The sequence below is a fragment of the Oncorhynchus keta genome, unplaced genomic scaffold (assembly GCF_023373465.1).
Source record: "Oncorhynchus keta strain PuntledgeMale-10-30-2019 unplaced genomic scaffold, Oket_V2 Un_scaffold_9739_pilon_pilon, whole genome shotgun sequence".
NCBI classification, from domain to species: Eukaryota; Metazoa; Chordata; class Actinopteri; order Salmoniformes; family Salmonidae; genus Oncorhynchus; species Oncorhynchus keta.
This window is the reverse complement of record NW_026291018.1, coordinates 722,381-737,351: the sequence shown is the minus strand read 5'-3', so window position 1 is coordinate 737,351 and position 14,971 is coordinate 722,381. Positions and strand designations below refer to the sequence as shown.

At 43.0% G+C, this 14,971-nt stretch overlaps 1 pseudogene; it reads left to right on the top strand.

Annotated features, from left to right (window-relative positions):
* The first annotated feature begins 9,417 nt into the window (after positions 1 to 9,417).
* Positions 9,418 to 14,147, top strand: LOC127929671 (mitochondrial thiamine pyrophosphate carrier-like; annotated as a pseudogene).
* Positions 14,148 to 14,971: the final 824 nt, after the last annotated feature.

Sequence of the window (14,971 nt, the reverse complement as noted above, 5' to 3'; positions counted from 1 at the left end):
ACCAAGGTGAAAAGTTGACTATTGTCCTCTATGGGTGACTGTCCATGGGAAGAGATAGGAGACCAAGGTGAAAAGTTGACTACTGTCCTCTATGGGTGACTGTCCATGGGAAGAGATAGGAGACCAAGGTGAAAAGTTGACTACTGTCCTCTATGGGTGACTGTCCATGGGAAGAGATAGGAGACCAAGGTGAAAAGTTGACTACTGTCCTCTATGAGTGACTGTCCATGGGAAGAGATAGGAGACCAAGGTGAAAAGTTGACTACTGTCCTCTACTGTCCATCCATGAAAAGTGACTGTCCATGGGAAGAGATAGTTGAGACTGTCCAAAGGTGGAGACCAAGGTGAAAAGTTGACTATTGTCCTCTATGGGTGACTGTCCATGGGAAGAGATAGGAGACCAAGGTGAAAAGTTGACTATTGTCCTCTATGGGTGACTGTCCATGGGAAGAGATAGGAGACCAAGGTGAAAAGTTGACTACTGTCCTCTATGGTGACTGTCCATGGGAAGAGATAGGAGACCAAGGTGAAAAGTTGACTACTGTCCTCTATGGGTGACTGTCCATGGGAAGAGATAGGAGACCAAGGTGAAAAGTTGACTACTGTCCTCTATGGGTGACTGTCCATGGGAAGATATAGAGACCAAGGGAAGAAAAGGTGAAAAAGTTGACTACTGTCCTCTATGGGTGACTGTCCATGGGAAGAGATGGAGACCAAGGTGAAAAGTTGACTACTGTCCTCTATGGGTGACTGTCCATGGGAAGAGATAGGAGACCAAGGTGAAAAGTTGACTACCTGTCCCATCCAAGGTGAAAGTGACTGTCCATGGGAAGAGATAGGAGACCAAGGTGAAAAGTTGACTACTGTCCTCTATGGGTGACTGTCCATGGGAAGAGATAGGAGACCAAGGTGAAAAGTTGACTACTGTCCTCTATGGGTGACTGTCCATGGGAAGAGATGAGACCAAGGTGAAAAGTTGACTACTGTCCTCTATGGGTGACTGTCCATGGGAAGAGATAGGAGACCAAGGTGAAAAGTTGACTACTGTCCTCTATGGGTGACTGTCCATGGGAAGAGATAGGAGACCAAGGTGAAAAGTTGACTATTGTCCTCTATGGGTGACTGTCCATGGGAAGAGATAGGAGACCAAGGTGAAAAGTTGACTACTGTCCATGTCCTCTATGGGTGACTGTCCATGGGAAGAGATAGGAGACCAAGGTGAAAAGTTGACTACTGTCCTCTATGGGTGACTGTCCATGGGAAGAGATAGGAGACCAAGGTGAAAAGTTGACTACTGTCCTCTATGGGTGACTGTCCATGGGAAGAGATAGGAGAGGTGACTACTGTCCTCTATGGGTGACTGTCCATGTGAACCAAGGTGAAAAGTTGACTACTGTCCTCTATGGGTGACTGTCCATGGGAAGAGATAGGAGACCAAGGTGAAAAGTTGACTACTGTCCTCTATGGGTGACTGTCCATGGGAAGAGATAGGAGACCAAGGTGAATAGTTGACTACTGTCCTCTATGGGTGACTGTCCATGGGAAGAGATAGGAGACCAAGGTGAAAAGTTGACTATTGTCCTCTATGGGTGACTGTCCATGGGAAGAGATAGGAGACCAAGGTGAATAGTTGATTTCAGGAGAAGTAATGTAAGAGGACTAACTTCGATGAGTTTACAGAGACCAAAGCAGCTAGGCCACCTCTGGCATACTTACTGGGCAGCTTGCTCCCCTCATCTCCTCCCCTCAACTCTGTGTCCAGATGTTTCAGATTAAACCTATTCCAAAATCTTGCTGAAATCCACCCATCCTCCTGTTACTACCGGGTCAAACACATTGATCGTCTCATCTTGGAACATCATTGGCACAGAGATTGATGATGAGGTCATTCTAGGGACACATTTACCAATCAAATTGTCTGATGGGGTGTTGTCATAAAGGTGATGAATGAAAATAGGACGATTTGCTGAAAAGGTCTGCTGGTCATTATGTCTGTTATTATTATGTGTCCAGGGCTGTATCTATTCCTGTTGTTTGCTGGACCTTATATTTACTTTGCTGCAGTAAACACAAATCCATTCCAGCCTACCTTCAGAGAAAATTATAGCAAACATATCGGGACTCCATCCCTGACTGCTCTGCTGTGGCTTCCATTGGGAGACCGATACAATATGTCAGTTTTACAGTATATTATGTCTGATGTATTATTATGTCTTCTCACCAACACTCAGAGCCATGTCATCGTGGAATGCACTGCCACCAGAGGTTACTCATCAAAAAGCAAGTATAGCTTTAAAAACAGATTAAAATATATATATATATATATTGTATCACAGCTTCCTCTCCTCTTTCTAAAGATCTAATTGAACTGTATATAAGAATATGAGTATGTAATAATAGTGTGTAAATAGTATTTTTGTTGTGTGTATACTGTATATACAATGTTATTTCATGTCCTCGTCTATCTGTTCCGTACTTTGTCATGTACAGAGCCTTCAGGAAGTATTCACACACCTTACCTTCTTCTACATCTTGAGGTGTTACAGCCTGAATTCAAAATGGATTTTATATTGAGACTGTTTTGTCGCTGGCCTACACACTATACCCCATAATGTCCAAATGGAATTATATTTTATAAATGTTTACGAATTAATAAAACATTTAAATCTGAAATGTCTTGAGTCAATAAGTATTCAAGCCCTTCTGTCTTGAGTCAATGTGCTTAACAAGTCACTTAATAAGTTGCATGGACTCACTCTGTGTGCAATAATGTTTGACGTGATTTTTTTCTGACTATCTCATCTCTGTACCCCACATAAAATAAAATGATCTGTAAGGTCCCTCAGTTGAGCATTGAATGTCAAACACATATTCAACCACAAAGACCGGGGTGGTTTTCCAATGCCTAGTAAAGAAGGGCACGTATTGGCAGATGGGAAGAAGAAGAAAAAAGCTGAAATGTAATATTTATTTGAGCATGGGGAAGTTACACTTTGGATGGTGTACTACTACACCCACTCACTACAAAGATACGGCGTCTTTCTGAACTCAGTTGCCGGAGAGGAAGAAAACCGCTCAGGGATTTCACCATGAGGCCAATGGTGACTTTAAAACCATTACAGAGTTTAATGGCTGTGATAGGAGAAAACTGAAGATGGATCAACAACATTGTAGTTACTCCACAATACTAACCTAAATGACATAGTGAAAAGAAAGAAGCCTGTACAGAATAAAAATATTTCAAAACATGCATTCTCTTTGCAATAAGGCTCCAAAGTAAAACTGCCAAAAAATATGGCAAAGAAATGTACTTTATGTCCTGAATACAAAGCGTTATGTTTGGGGAAAATCCAATAGAACACATCACTGAGTACCACTCTTCATATTTTCAAGCATGATGGTGGCTGCATCATGTTATGGGTATACTTGTCATTGGCAAGAACTTTTGTCATTGGCAAGAACTTTTTAGGAAAAAAACAACAACAGAATAGAGCTAAGCACAGGCAAAATCCTAGAGGAAAACCTGGTTCAGTCTGCTTTCCACCAGACACTGGAAGACAAATTCACCTTTCAGCAGGATAATAACCTAAAACCCAAGGCCAAATATACACTGGAGCTTCTTACCAAGACGACATTGAATGTTTCTGAGTGGCCTAGTTACAGTTTTGACCTTAAATCGTCTTAAAAATCTATGGCTGTCTAGCAATGATCAACAACCAATTTAACAGAGCTTGAAGAATTTTTAAAGAATAATGTGCACAAATATTGTACAATCCTGGTTTGCAAAGATTTAATCGCTGCCAAATGTGATTCTAACATGTATTGACTCAGGGGTGTGAATACTATTTAAATGAGATACAGTATTTATGTATTTCTTCATCAAAAAATGTGCCCAGAAAATGTAAAGCATGTTTTTACTTTGTAATTATGGGGGAGTGTGTAGATGGGTGTCCTTACCTGACCTGTGCATGCCTGTGTAGGCCTCTTAATGTGGGGCCCTGGCAGGAGGGCAGGCAGGCAGAGAAATCTAACTAGTCTGGATTAAACAAATTATGTCTAATTGATGGGCATCCTATTCCTACATCAGACAAATAATCTGATGGGATTATCCTGGAGAACAATAAAGATGTCCTGACATTAGGGCATAAGGCTACACACAAAAGTGGTTGATGAGTGTTTATCCACCGGTTGCATCAGACATATTGTGTTTTGGTTTTGGTTATTATTCCCATGACACCCATAGGTATAAATGTAATTTCTAATTAGTTTTTGTTATTCAAAAGTCTACAGGCCTACATGGAAAATGTAAACATGATCACTTCACACAACTTCAATATGGGCTAATTCAAGTCCAATTTCAGGGCTCAGCCATGTAGGCTAAATAACTGCTAAACAAAGGCCTATATTTTGTTGATAAAACATATATTTATTTCAATATCTTTGGCGATGTCAAAACATAGCCTACCCACTCGAATTTAGGGCTACTCACCTGAACACCATCAAAACGACAATGAAGGCTATAGTCGATACCGCTATCCCCGTTGATTGACAGGTATGGAAAAAGACCCAAGTCACTCTCATTAAATTCAGTTGTCTTTCGATTTCGCTCTCAAAACTCTGTCAAAGCCGCAGTCTGACTGCAGAGCAGAGCGCAGCATTATATATGTCCGAATACTGCACAGGGATGCACTGCAGTGGACTGACTAGAATAGAAACCCTGTTAAAATAACTTTGCTCACGTTTTGCATAGGGACGCGTTCGATTTGCCTTGCATGACGTAGAAAAAAACTTCCAATCGATTTAATAGCACGGATAGCCTCACTTCAGAAGTGCAGATCGCCTTAACCAGCATGAACAGTAACGGTATGCGCCGAGACACCGCCATATAACCGAGGAGCCCTTGCTTCGCGTCTCCATCATTTTCTCCCCCTTGAAGAAGCGCCAAGCGAACTCTGAATAATCGGATTATTAGAGTCCTGGCTAGAGAGAGAAACACTAATCCAGATTAAAACAGTCGTACAGCAGCACCTATGTTGTTTTCGGCTCAGTATTAAAATACTGTCACACTTGTCTACAGGATAGGATCTTCACTCACACGTGTTTTGGTCAGCCTCTCAAACCATCACTGCTAAAAACGCATCCAGGTCTTTCTAGCAGTGTAATGAAGTAGAGTTATGTAAATGCATGGATTAAACTGAAGGTAAAACCAATGTAGAATAACATTTTAACCCCTCTGTGAATACTGTACACCACATCAAAAAAAATCCAATATCACCATGGGATATTTTCCTTTCAGACTCATATTGGTTAAAAGTGTCCATCGGGGATACTGATTTATCCAACTGATGAACCTACTATGGTAGTTTTCCTTGGACAGGTGAAGTTGAATGCTAAACCACAACCAATGTATTCTCCATTACAGGAGCAATCTGGAATTGGTACATACATTTTTTTTTACTTTTACATGAATAATATATAGCCACTGTTTCTAGTAAAATATAACTTCACCACTATTTTTCAACCGTCTTGCTGCTGCTTAATTCATCCCTCTGTTCTTATCCATCTACAACCAGTGGGGGTTTTGTTCATCTGCAACCCCATCCATCATGCCTCAGTGTGTGTGTGTGTGAGCACAGCTGGGGCCTGGCAGGATGTGTGTATATGTGTTTGGTTGTGCTTGCTTGAGTGTATGTATGTATGTATGTATGTATGTATATGTGTGTGTGCAGCCAGGTCGCTCATGATCCACTTTGACATCCGACATCCGTCCAGGTACCCAAAACTGGCCATTAAGGGCAACAGTGAGCGTTGTGGACCGGGGTGGCAGATGGGTGTAAACTGCGAGCTCCAGCTCTGAAGGTTATATGTTCAGTCCCAGTGACAGACACTTGTTTTAAATGTTTTTGTTTTAACCCTTTCCCAAACCTTAACCATTCAGAATGAAGGCCTAAACTTAACCGTGGGGTTGTTTTTGTTTTAACCCTTTCCCAAACCTTAACCATTCAGAATGAAGGCCTAAACTTAACCGTGGGGTTGTTTTTGTTTTAACCCTTTCCCAAACCTTAACCATTCAGAATGAAGGCCTAAACTTAACCGTGGGGTTGTTTTTGTTTTAACCCTAAGCCACGAACTTCAGCTCCGAGGGTGTGTTCAAAGCCAAGTATAGGCACTCCTTTGATTTTTTTTTACCCTATTCCAAACCTTAACCCTTAACTTAACCATTCAAAATGAATGCCTAAACTTGTGACAGGAGAGGATCAACCTGTGGTGTCCAAAACACCTCGAAATTTGACATTTGGAGTAACTTCAAAATGTTTGACGTTTGGAGAAATGTGGACAAACGGCAGAATCTGAAGTCAAATTGGTCAAACTATGAGGTCTTGTGTGTGTGTGTGTGAGCACAGCTGGGGCCAGGCTGGACATAAACTTTGGGCCACAATGGATTACACGAGTTCCTGCTTATCTCGTTTGGACACTGCAGGGGGCAAGGAGAACAGACCAAACACTGGCACAGACACAATACACTGACCTTCAGCATTTAACAGGACAATGAATTATCATCAACATGGCATTATGTTCATATAGAGTCTACAGTATATGTAGTATTATAGACTATGGTTATCTTGCCAAGGGGTGTTTTTCATTTCTATATGGTCTTGGACTTGCACATACAGTGGGGAGAACAAGTACTTGATAACCTGCAAAATCTGCAGTGTTTCCTACTTACAAGGCATGTAGAGGTCTGTCATTTTTATCGTAGGTACACTTCAACTGTGAGAGACGGAATCTAAAACAGAAATCCATAAAATCACATTGGATGATTTAAGTAATTAATTTGCATTTTATTGCATGACATAAGTATTTGATCACCTACCAAACAGTAAGAATTCCGTCTCTCACAGACCTGTTAGTTTTTCTTTAAGAAGCCCTCCTGTTCTCCACTCATTACCTGTATTAACTGCACCTGTTTGAACTCGTTACCTGTATAAAAGACACCTGTCCACACACTCAAACAGACTCCAACCGTTCCACAATGGCCAAGACCAGAGAGCTGTGTAAGGACATCAGGGATAAAATTGTAGAAATGCACAAGGCTGGGATGGGCTACAGGACAATAGGCAAGCAGCTTGTTGTGAAGGCAACAACTGTTGGAAAATGGAAGAAGTTCAAGATGACGGTCAATCACCCTCTGTCTGGGGCTCCATGCAAGATCTCACCTCGTGGGGCATCAATGATCATGAGGAAGGTGAGGGATCAGCCCAGAACTACACGGCAGGACCTGGTCAATGACCTGAAGAGAGCTGGGACCACAGTCTCAAAGAAAACCATTAGTAACACACTACGCCGTCATGGATTAAAATCCTGCAGCTCACGCAAGGTTCCCCTGCTCAAGCCAGCGCATGTCCAGGCCCATCTGAAGTTTGCCAATGACCATCTGGATGATCCAGAGGAGGAATGGGAGAAGGTCATGTGGTCTGATGAGACAAAAATAGAGCTTTTTTGTCTAAACTCCACTCACCGTGTTTGGAGGAAGAAGAAGGATGAGTACAACCCCAAGAACACCATCCCAACTGTGAAGCATGGAGGTGGAAACATCATTCTTTGGGCATGCTTTTCTGCAAAGGGGAAAGGATGACTGCACCGTATTGAGGGGAGGATGGATGGGGCCATGTATCGCGAGATCTTGGCCAACAACCACCTTCCCTCAGTAAGAGCATTGAAGATGGGTCGTGGCTGGGTCTTCCAGCATGACAACGACCCGAAACACACAGCCAGGGCAACTAAGGAGTGTTTCCGTAAGAAGCATCTCAAGGTGGCCTAGCCAGTGGCCTAGCCAGTCTCCAGACCTGAACACAATAGAAAATCTTTGGAGGGAGCTGAAAGTCCATATTGCCCAGTGACAGCCCTGAAACCTGAAGGGTCTAGAGAAGGTCTGTATGGAGGAGTGGGCCAAAATCCCTGCTGCAGTGTGTGCAAACCTGGTCAAGAACTACAGGAAACGTATGACCTCTAATTGCAAACAAAGGTTTCTGTACCAAATACCAAGTTCTGCTTTTCTGATGTATCAAATACTTAAGTCATGCAATAAAATGCAAATTAATTACTTAAAAATCATACAATGTGATTTTTCTGGATTTTTGTTTTAGATTCCGTCTCTCACAGTTGAAGTGTACCTGTGATAAAAAATTACAGACCTCTACATACTTGAAGTAGGAAAACCTGCAAAATCGGCAGTGTATCAAATACTTGTTCTCCCCACTGTATGTGTGAGCGACCAGGTATTCAACCAGGTTCATCTGCATGGCTCAATACCACCTTAGCCCACTGATCTAAAGGCACTCTGGGAAATAACGTAAGTCTTCAGGTCTCAACCACCTCCGTCCACACTATATTGAGACAGAACAATGTCTACTTTGTTGGCTCTTTCTCACCAGCGTTGACTCTGTAATGATTATAATAAACGTCACATCTATATGACCTTGGGATTCAAAGACTTTCAGCTCTGATTTTATTGTCCTAATGTACTTTAACAATGTGATTGTTTCAATATAATGAGTCTTGGTCAGACTATTTAAAAAAAAATTCTACAGTCAATAAAACAGATAATTGTGCAGTAAATCAATATTATTGGACCTTTAACAATATTGTTGTAGAGCATCAACCTTAGGCTGTCTTGTTTTTATTTGTTTGATGACTTTTGTACAATATACTTTACCTGAAACTATGCAGACGCTGTGATACAGTACTGAATGTTGAAACTGGTTACTTAACAGTGACATCTCGTGTCATAAGGGGAACACATGTAGTGCAACTGGGATTGCAGGGTCACGTGATCCATCCCTCCATGCGGATTGGTTCGATTTGCACCATTCTCCAGTCTCCAGATTGGTTTGAGTAAGCTAAATTGTATGAAAATAAGAAGTACATGTAGCCTTATCAGTCCTTCACTAACTATTCTTTCACACATGTCCATGGAAGAGCAGCACATAAAAGTGAGTCGACAGTTCTACACATTTTAGCTATAAATTGCGAGCTAGATTGAAGTAAACCAGATTGAGTGGCTACGCTAGCTAACCTCATAGTTATGCCAAGGTCCTGTCCTCTATGGTATTTTTTGAAGAACGTTAATGCCTACTGTATTTACTATGAATAATCACTGCAACTAATGTACCGAAGAATAGGACGTGATCATCAATTGCAGTCAACGTGTGTGATCTCCACATGTGTCTGATTAGGAGGAAGGGCTGATCAATAACTTGGTAGTTAGTTAGCTAGTTAGGCAACTCAACAACAGTAAGTTACTGTAGCTGTCAGCTAGATGCAGGTGTCATGTCAACATCAGCACAGTCAACTTCCATCACACATGATTGATCAGTGCCTGATGACTCTTTTATACAGCTACTAACTATCTCTAGTGGCAGTGATGCACAAATAAGTGATACAGAATTGGCTTCCAATAAAAATAGCAACATACTGAATCGTGAATCACAATAGCCTATCCATATTTACAGTGACTGTCTCTCAGAGAAACTACTAGTCACCTTGTATACAGTGGAGGCTGCTGAGGGGAGGATGGCTCATAATAATGTCTGGAACGGTGCAAATGGAATGGCATCAAACCATGTGTTTGATGTATTGACTACCATTCCACTGACTTCGCTCCAGCCATTACCACAAGCCCGTCCTCCCCAATTATGGTGCCATCAACCTCCTGTGCTGTATAACATGTTCTCTCCCCAGACCTGAGGTCCTCTGGTGAGGCTGCCGTGGAGTCATCATGGTGGGCTATGACCCAGGGTCTAAGGGCGCTGCTCCAGCCCCAGAAGATACAGCCCTGTCTGGGTCAGCCGCAGGTATGGTGACCCGAGCCCTGATCAGCCCCCTGGATGTTATCAAGATAAGATTCCAGGTACAGTAAGCATCAGATGGATATTATTGTGGTGCATGTTTTAGTTGCATGGCCACTTTGGACCCTAATTTACTACACAATTAAATGCAACATAATGTAAGTTGGAACTACAGTGCCTTCAGAAAGTATTCAGACCCCATTACTTATTCCACATTTTGTAACATTATTGCCTTATTCTAAAATGTATTATATAGTGGTTTCCCTTAATCCACAAACAATACCCCATAAAGACAAAGCAAAAACAGGTTTTTAGACATTAGCTAATTTATAAAATACAAAACTGCAATATCACATTTACACAAGTATTCAGAACCTTTACTCAGGGCTTTGTTGAAGCACCCTTGGCAGCGATTACAGCCTTGCGTCTTCTTGGAAATGATGCTACAAGCTTGGCACACCTGTATTTGGGGGAGTTTCTCCCTTCGCTGCAGATCCTCTCAAGAGTTGTCAGGTTGGATGGGGAGCGTTGCTGCACAGCTATTTCCAGGTCTCTCCAGATATGTTCGATCGGGTTCAAGTTCAGGCTCTGGCTGGGCCACTCAAGGACATTCAGAGACTTGTCCCGGCCACTCCTGTGTGGTCTTGGCTGTGTGCTTGGGGTCGTTGTCCTTTGGAAGGTGAACCTTCGCCGCAGTCTGAGGTCCTGAGCAGTCTGGACCAGGTTTTCATCAAGGATCTCTCTGTACTTTGTTACGGTCATCTTTGCCTTGATCCTAACTAGTCTCCCAGTCCCTGCTGCTTAAAAACATCCTCACAGCATGATGCTGCCACCACCATGCTTCACAGTAGGGATGGTGCCAGGTTTCCTCCAGACGTGACGCTTGGCATTCATGCCAAAGAGTTCAATCTTGGTTTCATCAGACCAGAGCATATTGTTTCTCATGGTCCGAGTGTCTTTAGGTGCCTTTTGGCAAATTCCAAGCGAGCTTTCATAGTGGCTTCCGTCTGGCCAATCTACTGTAAAAGCCTGATTGGTGGAGAGCTGCAGAGATGGTTGTCCTTCTGGAACACTCTCTCATCTCCACAGAGGAACTCGAGAGCTTTGTCAGAGTGACCATCGGGTCCAACAAGGTCCTTCTCCCCCTATTGCTCAGTCTGGCTGGGCGGCCAGCTCTAGGAAGAGTCTTGGTGGTTTCAAACTTCTTCCATTTAAGAATGATTGAGGACCTTCTATGCTGCAGAAATGTTTTGGTACCCTTCCCCAGATCTGTGCCTCATCACAATCATGTCTCAGAGCTCTATGGCCAATTCCTTCAACATCATAGCTTGGTTTTTGCTCTGAAATGCACTGTCAACTGTGGGACCTTATATAGACAGGTGTGTGCCTTTCCAAATCATGTCCAATCAATTGAATCTACCACAGGTGGACTCCAAGTTGTAGAAACATCTCAAGGATGATCAATGGAAACAGGAGGCACCTGAGCTCAATTTCAAGTCTCATAGAAAAGGGGTCTGAATACATTCCAAATGCACTGTTTTTGTGGCCAAACCCTAGTGGTTCTGGTAAACATACAACTTGGTTATTTGTGCATGATAACCGCTGCCCAGGCTTTTATGTCTCGAACCAAAAAGCTCAGTGTTGTGACACTCACTGAAATCAAGCTTTTTTTGTCCTGAAGAAGTTTGTTTCATTGCTACTAACCATTGTTTGGTTGTGCTGCATTCTTTTGATGAGAGTCACAGCACCACACCCAGAACCTCAGACACCACTGGGCATGCCCAGTTTCTCACAACACACTGGTGGCCATGGCAACACACACTGATGATGTGCTCAGCATTTGCTAGGGAATGACTTACAACTGTGTGTGTGTGCATGTGCATATGTGTATTTAGTTCTACACAAGAATGTCTACAGCAGAATGTCCTCTTTCCCCTGTCTGACACTACACACCCCTCCTGCGTACACAGTTGCAGATAGAGCGCGTATCATCAAGGCACCCTGAAGGGAAGTATTGGGGTCTGTTCCAGGCATCTCGTTGTATCCTGGCAGAGGAGGGGCTGCCTGCCTTCTGGAAAGGACATGTCCCCGCCCAGCTCCTCTCTGTCTGCTTCGGGGCAGTACAGGTAGGGAACATACACTGGGCATTTTTCCTGTCAGAATGCCCTGTTGTATGTCACACAGTGTTGTGGTTGAATGAGTTGTTTTCTGACTCAACTCTGTGTCCCTAGCTAGCCTTTGCCCTGTAACGCCTCAATAGCATCTCTCACATGGTAGTGGGTTGATAGATTATAATATATAGTCATGTGCCTCACTTTTTTTTCTCTCTTGTTTTTATCCCTGTGGTCTCCATTCATGGCTGTGCTGTATAACTTGCCACTGTTGTCTGAATTTTGTGTTTTCATCTGTGCTTTAAGGCTGTATTTTCATCCCTCCATAGTTTGCCAGCTTTGAGGTCCTGACTGAGATGACCCACAAGAGCACCGCATATGACAGCCAGACAGCAGGGGTGCACTTTGTGTGTGGCGGTCTGGCCGCCTGCTCTGCCACTGTAGCCTGCCAGCCACTAGACACACTGCGAACACGCTTCGCAGCTCAGGGAGAGCCCAAGGTGAGAGACAAAGAAAAACATACAGTATGAATCTATCGAAAAGCATTAGCTTTATTGTACCATTATCAAAAGCAGTAATAGTCCATTAACTCTGCAACCCATAATTTGCCAAGCACCAAAACAACAACCACACAATTTCAACCAGTAATTTATTATTTATAAACTAAATATAAATTTATAGTAAACTAGGTATAATAATGAACTGTCAAACTACTTAACCCCTTAAAAGGATAATTTAGAAAAATGTAACATCTTTAATTAGATATTTGTTTCCTTACCTTGAAGGCAGTCTATGGACAAGGAGTGACTGCAATCCACACTTTGGCTTTGTTGAAGTGTTATCATTGAATCTTTGGCTTGTGCTACTGATAGCTATTAGCTAACCACAGGCATCATCTGTAACATAGGTGTATGGCAGCCTGAGACATGCTGTGTCCACCATGTACCGCACTGAGGGGGCCCTGGGGTTCTACCGTGGCCTGGGTCCAACACTGGTGGCAGTGTTCCCCACGCAGGCCTGCAGTTCTTCTTCTACAAGGTCCTCAAGAACCTCATGGGACCACCGCCCAAGGACAGCAACGTCGGAGGTCAGTGACCAGTGTAGGGATGGTCATGCCTTTGATAACATGACACTGTTTAAATACACTACACTGTACACATAGCAATGACTGTTAAGAGTATAGGGCCTAGAAACTAGAATATAACCTTGGCTTGGCTAGCAAACAGGAAACTAACTTTGTAACTAGGGCCTGGATAGTGCCCAGTACCACTGACTGAACACAAATACATGACTTTGAAGGATAGTGGCCTATAAACTACCTGAACATTACTGCTTGTTTCCTTTCTATTGTAGGCAACCTCAGAAGCTTGGTATGTGGAAGCTGTGCTGGAGTCATCAGCAAGACAATGACCTACCCCTTAGACCTCATCAAAAAGAGACTGCAGGTGGGAGGGTTTGAAGAAGCCAGAGTCCACTTTGGACAGGTACGGTAGACATCTTATTACATTGTCTCATTCAGTCATGTGCCCGACAGCAGGTCTTATATTAGAGCGAAGATGGCTGTCATACGGGGCATCCATCTACATGACATTGAAGTGTGTTGTTTCTGCTACTGTGTGCAGGTGCGGAAGTATGGTGGCTTTGTAGACTGTGTGTCCCAGATCGCCAGAGAGGAGGGTCTCCGGGGCTTTCTCAAAGGCCTATCTCCCAGCCTAGTGAAAGCAGCTGTCTCCACGGGCTTCACCTTCTTCTGGTATGAGTTCTTCCTTAATGCCATACAGAACCGAAGGGCAGCCAGTGAGCAGAGGAACTCTGGGTAGAAGTTGCTTTTAGGCACAGATCTAGGATCAGCTCAACTGCTCCAAATTCTAATCTCAACCAATATGGGGAAAATGTGAAAATGGACCATAGAGCAGTGTCTAGGGCCGCATTTCCCTAACTCGGTCCTCGGGACCCCAGGGGGTACACGTTTTGGTTTTTGCCCTAGCACTACACAGCAGATTCAAATGATCAAGGCTTGATGATTAGTTGATTATTTGAATCAGCTGTGTAGTGCTAGGGCAAAAACCAAAACATCCACCCGGGGGCCAGAATCGAGTTTAGGAAACCCTGGCTTAGGGGCAACTGAAGAAGCAGAGGAACTCAAAGCACTGGAAAAGAAAGGAGGGAATGGCAGAATCACGCACATCTACATGTACATGCCATATCCCTCCCACTGGTGATAGGAGTCAACATTGCTGGGAAGAAGAAAAAAGGCTCTCCTTACTGCTGTTTACCTGTAGTGTATCCTATAAGTTGGGAAAGTCTAGGTGTGGTGCTGCTCTGGACCTTCCACATAAGGAATGATGTCACCTCACCTTACCGTGTGTTTGTTGTCAGTGTCCAAACACCTTGATGTTAGTATGTCTATACTGGAACTCTTTGCTGTTGTTTTTACACTATACTCATGGTTTGTGGTGCACAGTCTATATTGAGGACAGGAAGCCTATTGCTTTTAAAGACTTTTGTAATTGACCAAAAATGGCCATATTTGTAACCGCTATCGTAACAATGTGTTCTGTTTCAACTACCTGCAGAATTGCCTGATTTGATGGGCAGCATAAGGAGGATATATCCATTGTCTTAGATGATGTACTGAGAATATACCTCAGGAAGTGTTCTTCTCTGTTTGACAGCTGCGGAAGGGGGGGGAAATCACTTAAATTCTCCATTTCAATGTTTGTGTGTTAAATTGATAAGCCCAGATGGTTGCTCTTGAAACCGATAGATACCATGGAGCGAAGGGAAAGAGATGCTTGATCTAGGCTAAAATAAATATTCAGAACCAGGTCAAAGTTGATCCTGTCACGGAATGCTCTTTAATAGGGACGATTCAATACATTTCAGCTAAAAGTTGTGATGTTAACTGTGTTAGCATAGACTCCGTTATCATGCACTCTAAATGACCATTTCTATATGGTTGGTAATGCTTATTTAATAACAAAAGTACATTTACCATCTATGCTGTTTTCA